The sequence below is a fragment of the Prionailurus viverrinus genome, chromosome C1 (genome assembly GCF_022837055.1).
Source record: "Prionailurus viverrinus isolate Anna chromosome C1, UM_Priviv_1.0, whole genome shotgun sequence".
NCBI lineage: Eukaryota > Metazoa > Chordata > Mammalia > Carnivora > Felidae > Prionailurus > Prionailurus viverrinus.
This window is the reverse complement of record NC_062568.1, coordinates 137,840,612-137,866,187: the sequence shown is the minus strand read 5'-3', so window position 1 is coordinate 137,866,187 and position 25,576 is coordinate 137,840,612. Positions and strand designations below refer to the sequence as shown.

Below are 25,576 nucleotides of genomic sequence, written 5' to 3'. Positions count from 1 at the left end.
CAAAGATCTGGGAAAAGTGGCCCCTGACCTCAAGGAGTTGAGAAAAAGTTAGGAGTAGGAGGTGAGCTTTTAAACCAACATAATAAAGGCTAGGGAGAGGTTAAAATACAATTAGAGTATAGTGTTATGGATGTTCAAATAAGGAAAGAAGTTTATCAAGGGAAAAAAAAGTCTTTTCAGAAAAGCTACATTAATTCATTGAACAAGTGCAAAAGATCAAACTAAGTATTGTGTTTTTGTTTGTAGAGATCCCCATTTGCCATAAGGCTTATTGCTCCATGGTCCTACCCAGGCCCAAACCATTCACACATTAATGCTACCTGCCTGGTTGTTGTAGATTTTTGGGTTTGCAGATGCCTACTGGAATTTACGTCATCAAAGAGCTTATGGTTTACTGTGTGGAGTGGGGTGGAGTGGGGAGGAAGGAGAGATGTGACAGTGACATTTACCTCAAGGTAATGGCTTTAGCAGGAGGAAAGTTTATTTTCTCTTATGTAAACAAAGTCAGGAGGTAACCAGTCCACATATCATGACTCTTTCTATCAAGTTACTTTACCATCTTTAGCACATGGCTTTCTTCTCATGGTCTCATGCGTCTGCTTAAACCTCCAGTGCCACAACTGCATTCTAGAGAGAGGGGAAGATGAAAGGGAGGAGAAGAGCACAGGCCTTCCCTCTAACGGTATTTCCTAGAGGTTGCATATGGAATTTCTGCTTCTCTCACATGGTCAGCACTCAGTCATGTGGCCACATACCTCACTAAAAGAGGGGCTTGGAAATCTTGTCTTTGGGGGCATCTGGGTGGCTCAGTTGGTTAAGTGTCTGACTGCTGATTTTGGCTCAGGTCATGTTCTCATGGTTCGTGAGATAGAGTCCTGCGTGGGGCTCTGTGCTGACAGCTCAGAGCCTGCTTGAGATTCTCTCTGTCCCACTCTCTCTGCTCCTTCGCCCACTTGCATGTGTGCACGGTCTCAAAAATAAACAAACATTTAAAAAACTTAAAAGAAATCTTGCCTTTATTCTAGTACTTACGTAGTTAACTAAAGACTGGGGATTTTACCATTAAAGAAGAAGCAGAGAAGTAGTATGGAGAGAGATGTGGCAGTCTCTGTCATGGAGGGTTTTGCAAACACATCAACATCTCTCCATAGGAGCTGGCAGGTACATTTTTGCTGTAGCAGAAGCATGACCAAATGCCATGGGAGAAGAGAGGGAGCTTTGAAACCTAGGGAGGAGTTCATGAAGCATCTGGCATTTTAGTATGGGGAATTTGGGAGCAGACTATTCTAAGTGGAGGGAACAACCTTTAAAAATGATTTAAAAAAATCATAGAGACATAGAAGTTCATGGTCAGTTTAAGAAAAGACAAATGGTTCATTGTTACTGATCTCCAAATATATAGAGGGCCAGGGAGGTAGCAGAAGATAAGGTTGGGCATCCATATTGGAGCTAAGTCTCATAGTCTTAATGATCATTCAAAAAGTTTAAGCCTTATTTTGCACATAATCACAAGCCATAGAATGTGTATCAGAAACCTCCAATTGTCCTTTCATATGAACTCATTCCTCATCCTAAAAATGGCTGGACTGTGGTAGACACCCTGTCTGCAGCTCTCGTTGCCTTGTCCCTCTGCCTTGGCCAACCTCAGCCATCTTGGACAGAGTTCTTTAACTTGATCCTGAGCCTCATTACTCATTCCCATTCCAAGCAGTCACTACCAACCATATGAATTTAGAATGAGAGATAAAACCTGTTTTACACCTGAATTACATGATCTTCTTGGTTCTTTCCTGCTATGAAATGTCAACAATCTATAATTCTCTAAGAGAATATTAATAGAAATGCTTTCCACTTCAGCTTCGGCTAAAGATCCAGGGATAGAGGCTGAGTACAAAGCGGCTAAAGATCCAGGGATAGAGGCTGAGTACAAAGCAATAGGTGCCAAGAATGCCCTCATGCCAAAGCAGGGGGCTAGATCATGCATACAGCTTCCCAGAAAACTACATTCATAAACGTTAGCTAATTGCACACTTTGATGATATAAAAGGTCTGAACTAAAAGAAACAAGGGGAAAAAGTGTACGAAGAAAGTGTTACAATGCTGGAGTGTTGGAGGCTGCCTGGAGAGCCTTGTTCTCTGTCCCTGGAATTTGGGGACACAGTGGATTGCTCTATGGCAAACCAACCCTCTGAATATTTTTAGAGGCAGAGAGAGCCATGAAGAGTGGAAGGCCATACTAAGAGAAAACTCTTGCCCCCACTTAGAGCATGTATGTGAAGTTAGAAGTCAAGAACAATCAGTATGGGTGTTATCATGTGTAAAATAGCTTATTTTAATGCTCCATTACAACCTTGGTTATTTCCAGAGCTTAACTAGCTTAAGGACTCCGACGACGTTTGAGAGTGCTATAGCTTTCCCTGAGCTTCCCAGGTAAGGGGAGTCTCACATTTATTCTCTCAAACATGGCTGGAAGACACCCAGCCTAAGAAAGAAGAGGTGAGAGGCCTCTAGATTTATTTGGTCAGCACAACAAAAATAGAGTCTTTAAAACATTTTACTATTACAAATTACTAGATGTCAAATGTTAGATAGCAGTGGAATCAGTAATAAAAGCCCCAGCCTTTTATTACTGTGAAGTAATAAATGTGAAGACTGAAACAGCACCACTTGGCATGAGCAACAGAATGGTTCACTTGAAATCGTTTGTTTCAGGTCCCAAGGGTTATTCATAGTAATCATTGAGCCTGATTTATCACTGTTCTCCTCCCACCATTTAAATTATCTTAACAGCTTTACTGAGTTACAAACTCAGTAAATAAGTTTATAAGTAAATAAACTTCACATATTTAAAGTGCATAATTTGATGTTTTGACATATGTATATACCTGTGAAACGATCACCAGAATCAAGATAATGAACATGTTCATCACTTCCAAATGTGTGCTTGTTTCCCTTGTACTACATCCCTCCTGCTTCTCCTTACCCTGCTGTGGTCCCCCAAGCAACGACTGACCTGCTTTCTGTCACTTTGGATTAGTTTGTATTTTCTAGAATTTTCTATAAACAGAATCATACAGAATGCATTCTTTTTTTTTTTTTTTTCTGGCTTCTTTCACTCAGTATAATTATGTGGAGATTCATACATGTTGTGTATATCCATAGTTCATTCCTTTTTACAGCTGGGTAGTATTCATTATATAAATATAATATCCTTTGTCCATTCACCTGTTGGTAGACATTTGGATTGTATCTGGCTTTTTGTCTGTTGCAAATGAAGCTGCTATGTACATTTGTGTATAAGTTTTTATGTGGACATATTTTATTTCTCTTGAGTGTATAGCTAGGAGCATAATGGCTGAGTCACATGGCAGGTCTATGTAACTTTTTAAGAAACTGCTATACTGTTTTCTGAAATGGTTGTACTATTTTATATTCCCACTAGCAGTGTATGAAGGTTCTAGTCCCTCCACATTCCTCACCAGAATTTGGTGTGGTCAGTCTTTGTAGTCATCCTAATAGAGGTGTAATAGTATCTTGTGGTGTTAAATTCTATTTCTCCAGTGACTAGAGATGATGATATTGAGCATCTTTTCATGTGCTCATTTGTAAACCATATATTTTTGGGGAAATGGAGTTGTCTGTTCAAATGGATTTCTGTATATTGATTTTGTGTCCTATGACCCTACTGAATTCATGTATCAATTCTAGTAGTTTTTTGGTGGAGTCTTTAATAGGATTTTCTATATAGAGTATCAGGTCATCTCCAAACAGTGGAAGTTTTACTTCTTACCAATTTGGAAGCCTTTTATTCCTTTCTCTTATCTGATTGCTCTGGCTAGGACTTACAGTATTATGTTGAGTAAAAGTGGTGAGACTGGACATCCTTGTCTTGTTCCTGACCTTAAGGGGAAGAGCTCTCAGTTTTTTACTATTGAGTATGTTAGCTCTGGGTTTTTCATATGGGGTCTTTATTTGGCTGAGGTGTGTTCCTTCTAAGCCAACTTTGCTGAGGGTTTTTATCATGAATGGATGTTGTACTTTTTCAAATGAATTTTCTGCATCTATTGAAATGATCAGATGGTTTTTATTCTTTCTCTTGTTGATGTGATGTATCACATTGATTTGCGAATATTGAAACGTCTTTGCATCCCAGGAATTAATTCCACTTCATTGTGGCAAATGATTTTTTTAATGTATTGTTGGATTTGGTTTGCTAATATTCTTTTGAGAATTTTTCTATTTTCATCAGAGATATTGGCCTCTAGTTCTCTTTTTTTTGTAGTGGTTTTAATATCAGGGTAATGCTGGCCTCATAGAATGAATTTGGAAGCTTTCCTTCCTCTTCTATATTTTGGAATAGTGTGAGGAAAATTTGTGTTAATTCTTCTTTATGTGTTTGGTAGAATTCACCTGTGAAACTATCTGCTCCTGGACTTTGTTTTTTGGGTTTTTTTGATTACTAATTCAATTTCATTGTTGGTTTTCAGTCTGTTTAGATTTTCTATTCCTGATTTAGTTTGGTGGGATTATGTTTCTAGGAATTTTATACATTTCTTCTAAATTGTCCAATTTGTTGGCATATAATTTTTCACAATATTCTTTTACAATCCTTTGTATTTCTGTGGTGTCAGTTGTTACTTCTCTTTCATTTCTGATTTTTTTTAATTTGAAAAATAATGATGTGTCTGGCTAGAGGTTTATCAATTTTGTTGATCTTTTTTTTTTTTTTTTTTTTCAACGTTTATTTATTTTTGGGACAGAGAGAGACAGAGCATGAACGGGGGAGGGGCAGAGAGAGAGGGAGTCACAGAATCGGAAACAGGCTCCAGGCTCTGAGCCATCAGCCCAGAGCCCGACGCGGGGCTCGAACTCACGGACCGCGAGATCGTGACCTGGCTGAAGCCAGACGCTTAACCGACTGCGCCACCCAGGCGCCCCTTGTTGATCTTTTAAAAAGCTTCTAGTTTCATTGATCTGTCCTATTGTGGGGTTTTGGTTTCTATTTCTTTTATTTCTGCTCTAATCTTTATTATTTCCTTCTTTCTTCTGGTTTTGGATTTTGTTTTCCCCTTTCTAACTCCTTTATATGTAAGATTTAGGTTGTTCATTGAGTTTTTTCTTCCTTCTTGAGGTAGGCCTGTGTAACTATAAACTTCCCTCTTAGAACAGCTTTTGCTGCATCCCAAAGATTTTGAACTTTTGTGTGTTCATTTTCATTTGTCTCCATTTATTTTCTCTTTGATTTCCTGGTTGACCCTTTCATTATTTAGTAGCATGGTTTTTAACTTCCACGTATTTGTGTTCTTTCCAGATTTTCTTCTTGTGGTTGATTTCTAGTTTCATAGCATTGTAATTGGAAAAGATGGATTCAATCCTTTTGAATATATTGAGACTTGTTTTGTGGCCTAATATGTGATCTGTGCTGGAGAATGTGTATTCTGTTTTAGAAAATAATATTCTGAATATGTCTGTTAGATCCATCTGGTTTAATCTATCATTCAAAGCCATTGTTTCCTTGTTGATTTTCTATTTGGATAATTTATTCATTGATGTAAATAGGGTGTTAAAGTCTCCTACTATAATTGTATTACTATCAATGATTTCTCCTATGTTTGCTATTAATTGTTTTATGTACTTAGGTGCTTCATGTTGGGTGCATGAATATTTACAATTATTATATCTTCTTGTTGGATTGTCCCTTTATGATTATATAGTGTTTTTCTTTGTCTCTTGTTACAGTCTTTGTTTTAAAGTATCTTTTGTCTGATGTAAGTATAGCAACCTCGCTTTCTTTTGACATCTATTTGCATGATAAATTCTTTTCCGTTCATTCACTTTCTTTTTTTTTTTTTTTTTAAATTTTTTTTTTTCAACGTTTATCTATTTTTGGGACAGAGAGAGACAGAGCATGAACGGGGGAGGGGCAGAGAGAGAGGGAGACACAGAATCAGAAACAGGCTCCAGGCTCCGAGCCATCAGCCCAGAGCCTGACGCGGGGCTCGAACTCCCGGACCGCGAGATCGTGACCTGGCTGAAGTCGGACGCTTAACCGACTGCGCCACCCAGGCGCCCCCGTTCATTCACTTTCAATCTTCCTGTGTCTTTAGGTCTGAAATGAGTCTTATAGGCAGCATAAAAATGGGTCTTCCTTTTTTAATCCATTCTGTCACCCTTGCCTTTTGATTAGAGCAGTTAGTCTGTTCACATTCAAAGTAATTACTGATAGATGTGAACGTACTGCCATTTTGTTACTTGTTTTATAATTGTTTTTGGAGTTTTTCTCTGTACCTTTCTTCTTTTACTCTCTTCTCTCACGGCTTTCTGGATATCTTTAGTGATATACTTGGATTCCTTTCTCTATTTTTTTTTTTTTTTTTGCATTCTATTACTTGTTTTTGATTTGTGGTTACCATTTGGTTTACATTTAACATCTTATGCATATAACAGTCTGTATTAAGTTGATGGTTGCTTAAATTTGAACCTATCCTAAAAGCATTAAATTTTTACTACTCCCCCTCACCACCGTGTTTTAGATATATGGTGTCATCCTTTCATTTTGTAATCCCATGACTGACTTTTATAGATATACTTAATTTTACTGTTTTTGTACTTCCCACTTTTCTTACTCCGGCTTATGATCTTTCCTTTCCACTCAAAGAGCCCCTTTAACATTTCTTGTAAGGCTGGCTTAGTGGTGATGTATTTCTTTAAGTTTTGTTTGGGAAATTCTTTCTCTTTCCTTTTATTCTGAATAATAGGCTTGCTTCATAGAGTATTGGTTGTAGGGTTTTTGTTTTTTTGTTTTTCCCCCTTTTAGCACATTGAATATATCATATCACCCCCTTCTGGTCTGCAAAGTTTCTGCTGAAAAACCAGCTGATAGCCTTACAGACTTGCTCTTGTATGTAACTGCTTCCTTTGCTCTTGTTGCTTTTAAAATTCTCTCTTTATCACTACTTTTTGCCATTTCAATTATGTGTCTTGGTGTGGACCTCTTTTAGTTGATTTTCTTTGGGATTCTCTGTGCCCCCTGGATCTGGATTTCTATTTCCTTCCCCACATTTGGAAACTTTTCGGGTATTATATCTTCAAATACATTTTCTGCCCTCTTTTCTCTTTGTTGTCCTTCTGGGATCCCTATAGTGTGAATGTTGCTACACTTGATGGTGTAATTGAGTTCCCTAAGTCTGTTTTCATTTTTTATTAGTCTTTTTCCTCTCTCCTGCTCAGCTTGATTGCTTTCCAGTACTCTGTCCTCCAGATCGCTGGCCCATTCTTTTGCTACCTCTGTTTCTTCCCTCTAGTGTATTTTTAATATCAGTTATTGAGTTCTTCGTCTTTCATTCTTTTTATGTTTTCTGTCTCTTTGTTGTGAGTCTCACTGAGGTCCTCCACTATTTCTCAAGTCCAGTGATTATCTTTATGACGATTACTTTAAATTATCTATCTGGTATATTACTTACATTTATTTTGTTTATCTCTCTTGCTATGATTTTATTCTGTTCTTTCATTTGGACATATTTCTCCATCTCTTCATTTTGTCTAACTCTCTCTGTGTTATATGTTAGAAAGGTCAACTACATTTCCTGCTTTTGAAAGGCATGGCCTTATGTAGGAGAGGTCTATAGTGCCCTGTAGTGTAATGTCCCTTGTTTACCAGAACCTGACACTTGAGGGGTGTCTCCTATGTGTGTTGTGTGTGCCCTACTGCTGTGGCTGAGTGACATTTGCCTCAGTCCAGTCATCTGCAAGAGCTCTCTTTGCCTGTTGTGGGCAGGGTTTGGTCCCTGTGTTGTTGTGGGCTAGTCTAGGCCACCTTGGGCTTGAGTTGGGTTAGATCAGCTGTTTCTCAGAGCTGTGGTAGTATTGAACTACAGGGTGCTTTCCCCATGTTGTACCCCAAGAAGCTTTCATTGATGGCTGGCGCACTGCAGTCAGACCAGAGGTCTGCCCCCAGCCCATTGCTAGAGCCATAGTCATACTGCTATGTGTGGTCTTCTTCCTCTCCCCATGGGGTAGGAGTCATTTTAAGGTAGGGCTGACCCCTGTTGGGGTTGCTTGCACACTGCCATGATTGTGGCAATGCCTTGGGTGCACTCCTACTAAGGGAATGTTGGAGGGGGCAGGTCCATAGGAGAACATGGGTGTGGGACACATGATATTACCAAGGTTTGCACTGGTCTGCTATGGGAGGGGACCTGGAGCTTCTTTGGAAAGCTGCCAGGGCCAGGCTGGAGGGGATAGTTCACAGGGGAACACAGGTGCAGAAGGTGTTAGCAAACTAGGTGGAAAGTGCTCTTGCTACACTGGTTCCTGCAGGTGTCCATGTATCTAGGCTAGGTTGTGGGGGAGGGAAGTGGTGCCCTCCAGCATTTTTGTTCTTGGAGAAGTTTCCCAAAGACTCCTGCCCCTCCAGCACATGCTGAGATTAGTAAATAAATGTCCTTCCCATATACTTCAGGCATTTTTCAAACTGCTGCTTCTATGCTGTATCTCAGTGGGGCTGTTTTCTGTGCTGTGTCTTCGAAGGCCTGGAGTTTTGTCTCACTCTGGCTCTCCCAGAATTGAGCCCACTGGTTTTTAAAGTTCCAAGTGTCAAGCCCCACTGATTGTAAGAAGTTCAGAAGTTAAGCCCCTCTGGTTTTCAAAGCCAAATGTTACAGGGGTTCTTTTTCCCAGTGCAGGTCCTCTGTACCTAGTTGCCTGGTGTGGGGTCTGCTCCTCTCCTGTTTCTGTGCCCATTGCATCCCTCTCTCCCATAGATAGTTCTATGGGTCAGGTTGGCTCCCAACTACATTTCTGCCCTTCCTACCCTCTTTGATGTGGCCTCTTTACATTTAGCTCTGGAGGATCTGTTCTGCCAGTTTTCAGGTCACTTTCACTGGGTCATTTACACTGATGTGGGACAAGGTGAGCCCAGGATCCTCCTACTCTGCCATCTTCCCCAGAATTTGTCTCAAACTTGAGATCTTTAGGAATCATCTGGAGAACCCATTAAACTAAATTTCTATGGACCACTAACAACTATCTTAATAAAGGGAGGAGATGGACCAGGAATCTGTAGTTTAACATAGACCTTAAATAATTCTGTTGCAGGAGGTTCACAGCCATTGTGGAAACACTGATCTTACCTAACATTTGGTCAGGTGCTATGAAAATACTTACGAGAAAAATATTTGTTACAGTCTATGATAACAGTGAAGATTTGGCATAATTGTTAATTGGTACCTGGTCATGTTTTTAACTCACTTCTGCTACATAAATGAATGAAAAATGAATGCCTGGATTAATGAATTAATGGATTTAAATTCTGCTTCTGTGTTCATAAATTGATGAGATTTATGTATAATAACCGTATTAATTATTGATCTAATTATTAGTGCCATATAATTTGTATTTTCTAAAAACATATTAACTTTAAGCCCAATAATATATTTACACTCTAAAACAACTTAGCAAATCCTTTTCAAAATAGTATAAATGCAAATTCTAGTCCAATGCTAGCAATATACTCATGAACTTGGGGTTAGAAATGTAGGAAATATTGAAGCTTCCTTGGGTTTATGAATGTTTTAACAAGAAAAAAAATCACCAGTTAAAGAAAAATTTAACACCTATGGTCAGTTGTAAACAGTTACTCTTTACAATATGTCTTATTTCCTCAAGCATTTATTTTTGATGTGTAACAAATAATACACAAGTGACAGAATATAAATATGTTTAAGATGCTCAGTTTATATTGACCACTTGATGTATCATGGCAAATAAAATCCCAGTAGAGAAACACCTCTTGGTTACAGATAGATTTTCCTTCTTTCCAGAGCTTAGGATAGTCAATAAATTAATAATTAATTTAGTACTTTAAAAAATTCTTTCATTATCAAATCTATTTTACCAAGAAAACATTCTCTCTTCTGATAGTTTGAGACTGTCAGTAAATGAGAGAAAGGGTTTGCATTTTATAAATGAGTCTCATAAAAGACTTATAAATTAGCTCAATACTATAAATAAAAGCAAAGGATTTTAAATTCACAAATGCTTATTTTTTTAAAAAAAATTACTTATTTTGAGAAAGAGAGTAAGAGAGTGGGGGAAGGGCTGAGAGAAAGAGGGAGAGAATCCCAAGCAGGCTCTGCACTGTCAGAACACAGCCCGACTTGGGGCTCAAATTTATGAACTGTGAGATTATGACCTGAGCTGAAACCAAGAATTGGACACTCAGTCAAGTGAGCCACCCTGGCACACCCGCAAATGCTTATTTTTTTTACCATTGAGATGCTTAAACAGAACTTTCATTCAGAAATATGATTGTTTCGATGGTGAAATGTTTTTATTATTTTACAGATAGCGCAAACAGGGGAGAGGGACAGAGGGAGATATAGAATCTAAGCTGTCTCCATGCTCAGCATGGAGCCCAATGCAGAGTTCAATCCCACCACTCTGGGATCGTGACCTGAACTGAAAGGAGTTGTATGTTCAGCCACTGAGCCACCCAGGTGTCCCTAGATGGTGACATTAAGAACTTTAAAACTGATAGCCATCTCCCACATTCAGACACAAGCACACACATCAATGACAGTGTGTAGTGGGCTAAGAAACAGTGATTAAACATGATCCAAGCCAAAGCAGGATACCCATACCTCTGGAATATTTCCATATGTCTGTGGAAGAGACTCTCCATTGACTATAAAAAGTACTCTTGTCCTTACTCTCAATGCTGAGCCAATGAGTCATTTCCAAGACCAAGAAAAAAAGAGACAGAACTTAAATCCCAATGGATGTCTCTATCACTTTTTCCCCAGCAACATTGTCTTCTTGAGATACATCTTTCCCCTTAGGTACTAGATAAAACCTCTATAAATATGTGCTTTTAAAATAGGTCTTCCTCTACTTTCTATTCTTCTCCCATTTCTTGATTTGACAAACTCCTTTTCATCCTTAAGGAAGTATCTTCTCTTTGTTGAGGGCTACTTTCTCTAGCCTTCTCAGGCAGATTTATGGGTCCTCTTCTGTTGTATTGGTGTTATTGTTTGCATTCCTCCTAGTCTGAGTATGTCTCAGTGAAAGGACTTATTACTCTTCATCTCTGGAAAATACACATGTGCACACACACATGCATACAAACATATACATGTGTGCACACACGCTCAAAAATTGGTGCTAAACAGTTTATATTCATGTATATACATATATATACATATCCACACACACATAAATTTTTAGTTTCAGGTAAAATAAGGAGATAATGAAACCTATAACCTTAAAACTTTTAGAAGAAAATATATAAACACAAACATACACACACACACACACACACACACCCACACCCACATATTCACTTAATAAAATGAGCTGGGAATGGTTCCTTTTTCAATTTGCTGAATAATTCATGTAAGATTGGAATCATCTGTTCCTCGAACATTTGTTAGAACTCACCTTGGAATCCTCTTGAGCTTCGAGTTTTTTTGGCAGGAAAAATGTTTGGTTACTGATTCAATTTTTTTATAAGAACATTTGAAATTCCTCTTTAATTTTTGACAGTTACAGTAATTTGTATTTTTCCAGGAATTTGCACACTACCCAAGCTTTCAAATGTGTTATTAAGTTTGTTCATAATATTCTTTTTTACCTTTTAAATCTCTGCTCCCTCTGTATTTATGTTGCATTTCTATTCCTAATATTATTTTGTGCCTTTTTTCTTTGCTTTTTTTCTTCAGTCTTCCTGATAGTTTATGTATTATTCCCATTAAAGAAACTACTTTCAACTTAATTTATAGTCTCAATTATTGCTTTGTCTTACATTCCATTAATCTCTGCTTTTACCTTTATTATTACCTTTTAAATATTTTACTTTGGCTTATTCTGTTGTGTTTTTTTTAATAAACATTTTTGTTCATGGCTTAATAATTTTTTCAACCATTTTTGAAACCATAATGTAAGCATTCAAGATAATAAATTTCCTGGAGAGCCTGGGTAGCTCAGTCAGTTAAGCGTCCGACTCTTGATTTTGGCTCAGATCATGATTCCAGGGTCTTTGGATCGAGCCCCACATCAGGCTCCACACTCAGCATGCTTAAGATTCGCTCTCTCTCTCTCCCTCCACCCCTCTTTCCCACTCACACTCTCACTTGCTCTCTCTAAAGATAAAAAAAGATTACAAGTTTCCTTCAAGTATCATGTTAGTTGTCTCTCACTAATTTTGAAAGGTAGCATTTTTAAAACTGGTAAGTTTCATCTGATTTCCATTTTAGTTTCTTCTTTTACTCATGAGGTAAACAGAAGCATACTTTTTTAATTTTCAGAATTATTGCTATAACAATACTGATCTAGTTGTATGGTGGGCTGTATGATACCAGTTGATATCAGTTTTTATTCAAACTTGTTGAGATTCACATTAGGTCTGGCCACTTTTTATAAATATTCCTTTTGAGCTCAAAAAAGAATATGTATTCTCCAGCTGTCAGAAGCAGTGTTTTATGTGCATGATTAAACTTGTTGCTTATGTTGTTCAAATACTCTATATCATTACTGGTTTCTTATCTATCAAAAATGAAAAAATTGCCCACCAAGATGATAGATTTATCAATTTCTCCCTATTCTATCAATTTTTACTTTAAATATTTTGAAGCTATCTTGTTAGATACATGGAAATTAGAATTGTTGTATCTTCCTGGTAAATCTAAACTTTTAACAATATATAGTGATCATCTTTATCTATAGTATGCTTGTTACCTTAAATTCTATTTTGCCTATATTAATATAGCTACATCAACTTTCTTCTGCGTATTATATCTTTATTCATTTAAAAAAACTTAAAAAAAATTTTTTTAATGTTTATTTATTTTTGAGAGAGAGGGAGAGACAGAGCATGAACAGGGGAGGAGCAGAGAGAGAGGGAGACAGAATCAGAAGCAGGCTCCAGGCTCTGAGCTGTCAGCACAGAGCCCGATGCAGGGCTCAAACCCACGAACTGTGAGATCATGACCTGAACTGAAATCCGGTGCTTAACCAACTGAGCCACCCAGGCGCCCCTAAAAAAACCTTTTAATTGCTTCTTTAATTTGTAATGTTTTCCTTGTATATAGAACATACATTCCGGATTTGTATGTTTTATCTAGTCTGATAATTTAAACTTATAAATTCTAGTCTATTTACATATATCATGATTACTCATATATTTGGATTTATTTTACCATCCAAATGGTGATTTGTTTCATATTGCTCCAATTGTTTTAAATTTTTCTTTTTCCCCCCATTCTTTTGGATTGAGATCCACCCCCATTGAATTTTTCCCTTCATTAACTTGGAAATTATATATTTTATCTTTATTCTTTTAGTCATTATCCTAAAATTTTAATATGCTTATATATCTTAAAAAATTATAATTTCAATGAGTAGCTTTATCTTTAAGGAATTTAGAACTTTCACACTCCATTTCCATGTGCCATTTACATGCTACTGTTGTCTAGACACTTTGTTGCAACTTATTTCCTTAACACCCTAAGTTGGACATCATTGTTATTGTTTTATATATCATTAACCTTTTTAATGCTCCTACCATTTTCTTCTTTCATTCCAGATTTTTTTTTTTTTTGCAATCATTTCCTTCTTCTCAAAATACTTCCATGAGTCTTTGAGAATTTCTACAGTGAGGATCTGCTGATAGTACATTATTTCAGTTCTGGTTTGTCTCCCACCTCCTAAAACATTAATTGGATTCTCCGGGATGGGAGAGAGGATCTCAATCGTGTGAAATTTTGACAGCTCAAAGCTTCTCCATGGTTGCTATAGATAGTGACAGGAACCCCTTGTTGTTACCAAGACAGTGACAAGGTCCTCTAGAGAGAGATGTTTTTATAAGCATGGCCACAGCCCTCTAGAGCAGGGTTTCTCCACTTTGGCACTACTGATGATTTCATATTTTGGACCAAATAATTCTTGGTTATAGTGAGTGGGTTCTTCTATACATTGCAGGATGTGCAGCATCTTTGGCCTCCATCCACTAGATGGCTTATGTGCGACAACCAAAAATGTCTCCACAAATTGGCAAATGTCCTCTGGGAACCAAAAGTGTCCATGGTTCAGAACCACTCCTGTAGGGCTACATTAGGTAGGCAAGTTCAGGTGACATGTCTTCATTGTCTCCTCGCAATTGTGCTCTAAGTCACTTGAGGATCTTCACATTTTCTCATTTGTAACAGAGCCAACATCATCTGCATCAAAGAAATTAAACATATATATAGTGTCTTATTTATTACACACACACACACACACACATACACACACACACATATACATACATACATATCATATTGTATATACACACACATATACATACAAATATATATATAGGGAAAGAGAAAAAAGAGAAGAGTCAGATTTTCAATGGTTTACCAAAAAGGAAGTAAATGGGAGGCAAGAGGACCAGGTACAAAATGTACACACAAGTAACCTTGAGAGCTTGTACCTCCATAATGATAGTGTCTCCGGTTTCCTCTAACTTGTTGCCATGTAAGAATTTGAGCGTAGTGTTGCAAAATATACTGATTTTTCAGAAGTCATAAGATCCTTGTGTGTATATATGATGTATATACATATAATGTTTCTTCTTTTAAATATAGATCTATGATTTTTTTTTATTTAAAAAAATTTTTTAGGGGCGCCTGGGTGGCGCAGTCGGTTGGGCGTCCGACTTCAGCCAGGTCACGATCTCGCAGTCCGTGAGTTCTAACCCCGCGTCAGGCTCTGGGCTGATGGCTCAGAGCCTGGAGCCTGTTTCCGATTCTGTGTCTCCCTCTCTCTCTGCCCCTCCCCCGTTCATGCTCTGTCTCTCTCTGTCCAAAAATAAATAAACGTTGAAAAAAAAAATTAAAAAAAAAAAATTTTTAATGTTTATTTCTGAGGCAGAGAGAGACAGAGCATGAGTGGGGGAGGGTCAGAGAGAGAGGGAGACACAGAATTAGAAGCAGGCTCCAGGCTCTGAGCTGGCAGCACAGAGCCCGACGCGGGGCTCGAACTCACAAACCGTGAGATCATGACCTGAGCCGAGTCGGTCGCTCAACCGACTGAGCCACCCAGGCGCCCCTAGATGTATGATTTTTTAAAACAAACAGAAAACCCCACACTTGTGGGCTGTAGGCCTCCATACTGCAACCTTTGACTTCTACCAGGCACATAATTGTTGCTCAATGAGAATTAGTTTTCCACTCTGTCTCCTGTACTCTTGAGGCCCAATGTCACCCACTAGGTTTGGATCCCAGTGTTCCTTTCAGAGCCTAGGCAAGTTTAACACAATGTTCCTGGATTCTACCTGCATTACCATTGCCTCTTTTTGTGTAAAGAAATAGTTTCTTTGCTGCAGCTCAGCGAGTGTTTAATTGATCGTTAGATCACTCAATACGCATACCCTTTAGGTACTGCCTAAGGAAAGATTAATTTTCAGCCCCAGGAAAGATTTAAAATGGGAAATTCCAGGCCATGCTAATGTGACTAAGGCTTTACCTTAGAAGTAGCAAAGCTGGAGAATTAAAAATGAACCCCATTTTGGCAAAAGAAGCACAATGGTGCTGTTCCTAAATAGTAGAAAATTTTAAAACAAAAAGGAAGAAATCCAGTGTATTATATAAGACTGAACAATAAGTTAGAGGTGGGGGTGGTATTAACGAAGAATGTGGAAAATACAAAAAGAGTTGGGACTCCAAAATGCTGAAGGAAAGCATATCGTTATGTGAGTTTGACTGAGATTAAGAAAAGAAATGAGAAAGGGGAAGAACACACATAGTGAGTAAACATTCACAGTACTAGGTGCTTTACTTACATTGGTTAATAATGCTAGTGCTCCCAACCAATTGCAAGTAAATATAATTCCTCTGTTTCCAAAGGGGGGTCAGAAAGGTTAAGCAACTTGTTTGTGGTTGCATAGCTAGTAGGTAGCAGAACTAAGAGGGTTAAAGATAAAAATATTCATATTAGAGCTAAACCTGGCCCTACAATAGGCCTGGGGCAGGGGGATTCCTAACCTGGAAACAGCTCCCTATGCCCTTCCCACTAACCTGAAATTGTAGGCAAACTGTTTTATTTATGAGCTTCATCATTGTTCTAGGAAATAGTTCACAGTTTCAAGTAGACATTAAAAAAAGAAAAAAGGAAAAAGGTAAAGAAAGATTGAGACCTTCTACTCTAAAAATGCTGGAGTTTTAGTAAAACAAAACAAAAACAATCTTTCCACAGTTCTGTAATGATACAGAAAAACATACTACAGATTTACTTGAAAATTCAAAAAATAATTGTTGCCCACTCACAAATACTTTCCAAAGTCTAAGTCACCACAACTTAATAGCAAATCATTTTCTTTCCTTTAGCCACATACATGCAGTGAGAATGCACAAAGTCGATGGAGTTGGGTTGGGTAGGAGCAAAGAGATTTAAACTCTGGTGTAGTCTGTGAATTCCTAGAATTGCAATCCTTGGAAAATGCAATTTGAATACACTGCGTTATCTTTTAATTGCTGTTGTGAATGCTAACTACTGGTCTATCTAACTCAAGGCAAAATAGAATGGTAGAATTTCAGAGTGAGAAGTGCCTTTCCTGAGTATCTAGTCCTACTTCGTTGACAAGGGTTGGATCACCTTCTAGGGTCACTGAGACCAAAACCCAGGTTTCTTAACCAGTATACAATGATGTTTCCATGACACTATGCTGTGTCCCATGTCAACATTGGAAAGATGCTTAAGTGAAATCAATTTCAGTTTCATATATTCATGTTACCAGCCATCAAGCCCCCATTATTGAAAGTGACCTGAACTGCTTTGTCCCAGGTAAACTGAGAGAAGTTAATGTACATCTACCATGTGCCCAAACTATTCTAATTGAAATTTAGAACTCACCTTCATGGAAGCTGGGTTATTCAAGTGGGTCACTACTCTCTACCTCACAAGAAGCTTTTATTATCTTTTATTGAATACCTACTGAAAGCAGAAATACAAAGAAGTGGGAACAAACAGGTAAGAAAAAATTGAAGTGATGGTCCCTGTCCATATGGAGTATAAAATTAAAGATGGAAAGAACTGTATGTCACAAGCTATATTGCTAAATTCTATGTCCATGACCTAAACAAATGGGAATTAGGCAAAACACTACATTAGAACTTCTCTACAAATCTGTTCCAAGAAAGGAATTCCATGAAACTCTAGTCTGTGTTAGAGATCATCCATGAAGTCAGCTGCTAAGTTCTGAAATAGGTGAGCTCCAAGAACTGCCTTCTTCCATGTCCCAGGAAGGCATTTAAAAATAATCCTTACTTTTTTCCCATTCTCCATGCCCTGAATATGGTAGGTGACTTTGACCCTGTTGCTAGCACAGTATTTAAAAACATCTTTCCCTGCATCAGAATGAACCAGAAGGCTGCTGAGTTCCAGTTATTGCTCACACTCAGCCTCCACCTTCTTAGACTCTTTCATGCCCTTTATTTAGGCCCAGATCAGTCTCCTTTACTAGGCTGTAAGCATCCCTGTCCTCAAGGAAGCTTGGCATCCTCAGCATCTTGCGAAGTGCCTGGAACATTGGAAGGGCCCCATACCTCTTTATCAAACTGTACTGAATTTAAATACTGAAGGAACAAGCAGAGTAAGGAAGGAAAAAAATCCAGATGACATAAGATTATTTTTCAAGTAGAAAAACTGAGGTGTAGAGAGATAAAATACTAGTCTAAAGTTTCCTGGTATTAGATTAGATAAAATGTGGAAGTCTATAAAAGTAAGTCTGTATACTTAAACTGCAGAGTTTCTGATTTACACAGAAAACCACCCATCTGGTTTCAGGGCAAAAAGTCTGCTTTTTGAATTTTTAAATAGAAACAAACTGTAAATACACAACTCTTGATGAGAAAGAGAATGAGACAAAATAATTGATGAAAACGGTACACTAGAATAATAATCAACTATGTGTCAATTTCAGCTCTTCCAATGACAGCCCAATCGATGAATCTGTCTTGGCAGATAATTACTTGCTGTATCCTTAGCCCATAAAGTGATCAATAAAGTCAAATGTCCAGTTTAATATTTTACATTTAATGATTATATAATAACAGGCAGCAGAATATATGTTGAGGAAGATTAATGGAAGGATAGACATGGTGCCAATATGTTTTTTCCTTCTAATTAGTGAAGCCCTAATGTAAAATTCAAAATGTGCTGAATTGAAGCCTTTCTTTCTTAGCACTCTGCTAAGCAGCTGAAATTATGTTTAGAGATTTGGTAATTGAGTTTCTAATTATCTAGTAACTCAAATGCTTCATGAAATGCTTTAAGAGTCTTGCCCATCCTCTGGCTGGGGAACTGGTTTGGTGAGTCCAAGTGCCTATGCTTTTTCCGTGGGAGAGAGTGTTCACCTTCCCCAAGCCATCAGAGGAAAAGAAGCCTGGTACAGTCCTCTGGCCTGGCTGTGCTGTTGGCCAGGTAGTGATGTTCCAGGGGAATTGTGGGCTGACCGTTTTTGTGGTCAGGTTCCTCTGAGCCCTGCTTGCCCTTGCTCACTTGCCATGAACTTGGCTTCACTAAAAATTCACCACAAATCAATTTTGTCAGTTTCCATTATTTTGTTGTTCACCAAGGAGTAGCCCAGGCACGTGTTGAATAATTCATGATGGCAGTGGTGTTGATCCTATTTTCTGGGTAAGAAAAACCTAAAGCCCCAGAAGGCCTCACTCTGTGAGTCAGTCCCCAGACACTGGAGTGCCTGCTTAGCACATGCTACCGGGCAGGGTAGGTTTAAATGCCTGTGCCACCTTTCTTTCTCTGGTTCCTGTGTGAGTCACTTACCCAGCAGTAGGTGTCAAGGAGGAGACTTGCCAGGTTTGAACTTAATGTAATATATATAGACCTGGGAAGATAATAATTATATGGTAAGACTCTTAATTGGCAAGTGCTGAGCATTATTAGATTCTGAGTCTCTGCATCAGGATATAGGAAAAAAAGGAAAGATACAGAAATAAGGAAATATATTTTTATATATGATATATGCATGAACCTGTGTGAGACATAATGTTGGCTGCCAGGCAATCCAGAATAGAAAGGAATTATAACTATGGCAAAGAATTCACAAATCAGTTGTGAATAAGCAAGCCATAGGCTGTGAGTTACTATCTCAAAGGCGGATTTCTCTGTTTTTAGGATAAAAGATGTAGGCTGCAATGCTCCCTCAGAGCTAACATTGAACATTACTGTATCAGTTAAAGCCAACACTGAGGACAGAAAGGTAGGGGCCAAGGGTGGCTGGCTGCACAGGGAGAATTCAGGGGCAGCAGCACTGCAGCCCAAGTGGTGGCTTTCACCTAACAGCTCCAGACTCTGGCTCTTCAGGGCACCCAGAGGGGAGTATGGGTGAACATGGTGGGAGTTCAAGATCTACTCCCATGAGGCTGCTACATACATACAGAATGTGCCAGTATGTTCATTTACAGTGAGACTCTTAACTACCACAGGGCCTGGGCCAAGTAGGTCTGCAGGCTCCCTGTGGCAAGCTCACCTGAGGAGCCACTCAAATCAGAAAGCTGCATGGAAGCAAACAGATGGGACTACAGTGACTGAAAAGCTCCCCCACGGCAAAGGAGACTATCAACAAAATGAAAAGGCAACCTGCAGATTGGGAGAAGATATTTGCAAACCATGTATCTGTAAAGGGGTTAGTATTCAAAATGTAGAAGGAACTCACAACTTAATAGCAAAAACCTCTATACTGTTTTCTAAAAAAAAACAAATAAAATGAACTGCCATATGATCCAATGATCCCTCTTCTGGGTGTATAACCAAAGGACATGGAATCAGGATCTCAAAGAGATATGTGCACTCTCATATTTACTGCAGCATTATTCACAATACCCAAGGTATGGAAACAACCCAAGTGCCCACTGATGGATGAATGGACAAAGAAATTGTGATATATATCTATAGAAATATATAGTAGAATATCATTCAGACTTAGAAAACAGGGAGATCCTGCCATTTGTGACAAAATGGATGAAGCTGGAGGACATTATGCTAAATGAAGTAAGCCAGACACATAAAAATACTGATCTCATATGTGGAATGTAAAGAAGTCAAATACATAGAACAAAGAATACAAGTGTAGTTATTAGGGGTGGGGAAGTGGAGAAATGAGACGTTGGTCAAAGTGTACAAAGTTGCAGTTACGTAGGATGAACAAGTCTAGAGATCTAATGAACATAAGTACAGTTGATAATACTATACTGAATACTGGATGTTTGCTATGAGCGTGGATTTAAGGTGCTCTCATCACACACATAAAAGTGGCAACTATGTGAGGATATGATATGTTGATTAGCTTGACTATAGTAATCATCTCACTATATGTATATAAAATCATGTTGTACACCTGAAGTGTATGCAATTTTTATTTAAAAAGATAAAGGAGGAACATACAGAGATAAAAAAGAATACTGTGTGGTGAGCATAGATTGAGAGCAAAGGGAGAGAGTTGGTTTAGAGGGGCAGAATATCATGGCTCTGGAAAAGCCTAATAATGTATCCCAGTTTTAGCCAAGTGCATTCAAGTACACCTTTTCCTCCATGTCTGGACGGCTATAAATAAACATTAATAAGGTCTGTGACTTACCCCTTTTATTTTAAAATTTTTTATTGTGGTAAAATACACACAAAATTTACCATCATACCCATTTTAAGTGTACAGTTCAGTAATATTATGTACATTAATTTTGTTGTGCAACCATCACCACCATCCATTTTCAGAACTCTTTGTAAAACTTGAATTTTCTTACTAAACAATAACACACCATTCTCTTCCCCACTCTCAATCCCTGGAAATTGTGATTCTATGTTCTGTCTCTCTGAATTTGACTATTCTAGATACCTCCTTTGTCTTTTTGTTATTGGTTTATTTCACTTAGCATAGCGTCCTCAGGTTATCCATGTTTTGCAGCATATATCAGAATTTCCTTTTTTTTTCTTTACAGCTGAATAATATTCCATTGTATTATATACCACATTTTGTTCATCCATTCACATATTAATGGTCACTTGGGTTGCTTCTACCTTTGGCTATTCTGAATAATGCTGCAATGAACATGGGTGTACAAATATCTCTTTGAGACATTGTTTTCAATTATTTTGGGTACATACCCAGAAGTGGAATTGCTGGATCATAATTTTACTTTAAATTTTTTGAAGAACCACCATACTGTTTTTCATAGCAGCTATATTATTGTGTATTTCCCACCAACAATGCAAAAGGTTCTGGTTACTCCGTATCTTTACCAACACTTGTTATTTTCTGTTGTTGTTTTTGATAGTACTCATCCTAATGGATGTGAGGTAGAATCCCACTGTAGTTTTGATTTGTATTTCTATAATTATTAGTGATGTTGAACAGCTTTTCATGTGCTTGTTGGCCATTTGTGTATCTTCTCTGGAGAAATGTCTGTTTAAGCCTTTTGCCCATTTTTGAATTGGATTACTGTATTTTTCTTAAGCTTTAGTTGTTCTCTATATATTCTAGGTATTAATCTCCCCTTATCAGATATATGATTTGTATTTTTTTCTCCCATTTTCTGGGTTGCCTTTTTACTCTTTTGACAGTGTCTCTTAATGCACAGAATTTTAAAATTTTCATTAAGTCTAATTTGTCTATTCTTTTGTTGCCTTTGCCTTTGGTGTCATATCCAAGAAATCATTGGCAAATCCAATGTTGTCCCCCTTTATTAATTGAATATTTTATTCTGAGATAATTGTAGGTTAATATGTAGTTTAAGAAATAGTGGAGAGAAATCTAATGTTTCTCCCCAGTGATAACATCTTACAAAACTGTGGAACAACACACAACCAGGATATTGACATTGGTACACTAAAAATACAGAATATTTTCATCATCACAAAGATGTCTCCAGTTGCCCTTTGCTGTTTTCCACAGTGGCTATGTCTATTTACATTCCCACCAATAGTGCATGAGGGTTTCTTTTTCTCCAAACCCTTAACATCCTTGTTATTTCTTTTTTTACTCTAGTCATTCTGACACGTATAAGATGATACATCTCGTGGTTTTGATTTGCATTTCCCTCATGATCAGTGATGGTAACATCTTTTCATGTTTCTGTTGGCCATCTATATTTCATATATGCTAGATTTTAGTCTTTTGTTGGATATGTGGTTTGCAAATGTTTCCTCTTTGTGTATAGTTTGTCTCTTCATTCTCTTAATAGGGTCTTTCACAGAGCAAACATTTTTAATTTTGATGAAGTCAAATTTTTAAAAAATTAAATGTAATTTATTGTCAATACCCAGTGCTTATCCCAACAAGTGCCCTCCTCAATGCCCATCACCCACTTTCCCCTGTCCCCCACCCCCTCCATCAACCCTCAGTTTGTTCTCAGTATCCAAGAGTCTCTTATAGTTTGCCTCTCTCCCTCTCTGTAACTTTTGTTTTCCTCTTCCCCTCCACCATGGTCTTCTGTTAAGTTTCTCAAGATCCACATATGAGTGAAAACATATGGTATCTGTCTTTCTCTGCCTGACTTATTTCACTTAGCATAATACCCTCCAGTTCCATCCACGTTGCTGCAAATGGCCAGATTTCATTTTTTCTCATTGCCAAGTAGTATTCCATCGTGTATATAAACCACATCTTCTTTATCCATTTATCAGTTGATGGACATTTAGGCTCTTTCCATAATTTGGCTACTGCTGAAAGTGCTGCTATAAACATTGGGGTACATGAGCCCCTATGCATCAGCACTCCTGTATGCCTTGGATGTCTTTTTTGGAAAAGTGTCTATTCATGTCTTCTGCTGATTTCTTTAGTGGATTATTTGTTTTTCGGGTGTGGAGGTTGGTGAGTTGTAGCCCTTTATCCGATATGTCATTTGCAAATATCTTTTCCCATTCCATTCATTGCCTTTTAGTTTTGTTGATTGTTTCCTTTGCAGTGCAGAAGATTTTTATTTTCATGAGGTCTCAATAGTTCAGTTTTGCTTTTAATTCACCTTGCCTATGGAGATGTGGTGACTCTTAGTGTGAAACCTAAAAACTCTTTGCCTAACCACAGATCCTAAATATTTTTCCTCTTTTTTTCTAAAAGTATTATAGCTTAAAATTTTACATTAAATCTGTGGTACATTTTGAGTTAACTTTTGTATAAGGTGTGAGATCCAGGTTGAAGTGTTTTTGTTGTTGTTGCTGTTGTTTTCTCCAGTACAATTTTTTTAAGAGTGTATTTCCTCCACTGGATTGCTTTTTCACCTTTGCCACATGTCAATGGACATATTTTTATGGGTAGGTCTGTTTTAGGCTCTCTCTTCTGTCCCCTTGATCTGTGTTTCTCTTTAGATAGCAAAACTATAAAGTTGATTACTATAGCTATATAATAAGTCTTATAATTCAGTAGACCAATTCCTCATACTTTGTTCTTTTTCAAAACTGTTTTAGATATTCTAGTTTCTTAGTCTTTCTAAATACATTGTAGAATAATCTTATCTATGACTATAAAATAATCTTGCTGGGATTTTGATTGAGTTAAAAGGTCTTTCAAGAAGTGACATCTTTACTATGTTGAGTCTTTCAACTTATTAAAACTGTATATCCCTTTTAGATTTTTGATTTAGATCTTTGATTTTTTAACCAGAATTCTGTAGTTTTCAGCATATAAATCCTATAAATGTTTGATGTACCCCTAAGTATGTCATTTTTTAACTAACTGTAAATTGTAAATGGACAGATTGTGTCCACATGTTCTTTGCTAGTACACAGAATCAGAATTATTTTAGCCTTATTTTGTATTCTGAAATTGACAAACCGATTAGTTCTTGCAGTTGTAGATTCCTTGAGATTTCTATGAAGAAAATCATGTCATGTGCAAATATAAAATGTCGAACCAGTTTAAGTACCACTATGTGCCCATTTATAACACCATTGTCTAAAATATTTTCTCTATGTTCATTTAGAACTGCACTAGACAGTATTAGAATTTTTGCTTCAGTCAGTAGCCTAATTTGGAAAACTCAAGAGGAAAAGGAAAGGCTAATGTATTTACCCCTATTTTTGCTTATTATGGCCTTCCTTCCTTCCTGATGTCCAAGATTCCTTCTTTTATCATTTCCTTTCTATTTAGAGAACTTTTTTCAGCCATTCTTTTAAGATATATCTGCTTGAGACAGTGTCTCTTAATTTTCCTTCATGTGAGAATGTCTTGATTTCCCTTTAATTCCTGAAGGATATTTTACTGGATATATGATTCTGTCTTTCTTTCCTTTTCCTTTTTTTCTCCCTCCATCCCTTTTTCTTTCTTTCTTTCTTTCTTTCTTTCTTTATTTCTTTCTTTCTTTCTTTCTTTCTTGTTGATTTTTTAAAATTTAAATCCAAATTAGTTAACATATAGTGTAATAATGATTTCAGAAATAGAATTTAGTGATTCATCACTTATCATATCCAGTCCTGATCCCAACAAGTGTTCTCCTTAATTATCCTTCCCCATGTAGCCTATCCCCCCCCATCCAACACCCCTCCAGCAACCCTCAGTTTGTTCTCTATACTTAAGAGTCTCTTATGGTTTGTCCCCTCTCTGTTTTTATATTTTTGCTTCCCTTCCCTTATGTTCATCTGTTTTGTATCTTAAATTCCACATGAGTGAAATCATATGATATTGGTCTTTCTCTGACTTACTTTGCTTAGCATAATACCATCTAGTTCCATCCATGTTGTTACAAATGGCAAGATTTCATTCTTCTTGATTGCTGAGTAATATTCCACTGTGTGTGTGTGTGTGTGTGTGTGTGTGTGTGTGTGTGTGTGTACACACACCACATCTTCTTTATCCATTTATCTGTCAGTGGATATATGGGCTCTTTCCATACTTTGCCTATTGTCAATAGTGATGCTGTAAACATTGGGGTGCATGTGCCCCTTTGAAACAGCACTCCTGTATCTTTTGGATAAATACCTAGTAGTGCAATTGCTGGGCCATAGAGTAGTTCTATTTTTAATTTTTGAGGAACCTCCACTTCATAATTTTTCTGGAGTGGCTGAACCAGTTTGCATTCGCACCAACAGTGCAAAAGGGTTCTTCTTTCTCTGCATCCTTGCCAACATCTGTTGTTGCCTGAGTTGTTAATTTTAGCTGTTCTGACAGGTATGAGATGGTATATCTCACGGTGGTTTTGATTTGTATTTACCTGATGATGACTGATGTTGAGCCTTTTTTCATGTGTCTGTTAGTCATCTGGATGTCTTCTCTGGAAAAGTGTCTATTCATGTCTTTTGCCCATTTCTTCACTGGAATATTTGTTTTTTGGGTGTTGATTTGATAAGTTCTTTGTAGATTTTAGAGACTAGCCCTTTATTTGTTATGTCATTTGCAAATATCTTCTCCCATTCTGTCGGTTGCCTTTTAGTTTTGCTGATTGTTTCCTTCACTGTGCAGAAGCTTTTCATCTTGATGAGGTCCTAATAATTTATTTTTGCTTTTGTTTCCCTTGGCGCCAGAAACCTGTCAAGTAAGAAGTTGCTGTGGTCAAAGAGGTTGTTGCTTTTTTTATCCTCTAGGATTTTGATG

General features: G+C 37.5%; 1 long non-coding RNA gene across 3 annotated transcripts in view; it reads right to left on the bottom strand.

The window, feature by feature from the left end:
• Positions 1 to 25,576, bottom strand: part of LOC125171544 (uncharacterized) — a 407,477-nt gene that overhangs the window by 13,304 nt on the left and 368,597 nt on the right. The window contains exon 1 of one of the 3 annotated variants that reach the window (XR_007154389.1): positions 13,559 to 14,207. The exons of the other annotated variants lie outside the window; for them this stretch is intronic. This is a non-coding gene — a long non-coding RNA (uncharacterized LOC125171544). Of the gene's footprint in view, positions 1 to 13,558; positions 14,208 to 25,576 lie in introns of those variants that run through there. 3 annotated transcript variants of the gene reach the window in all.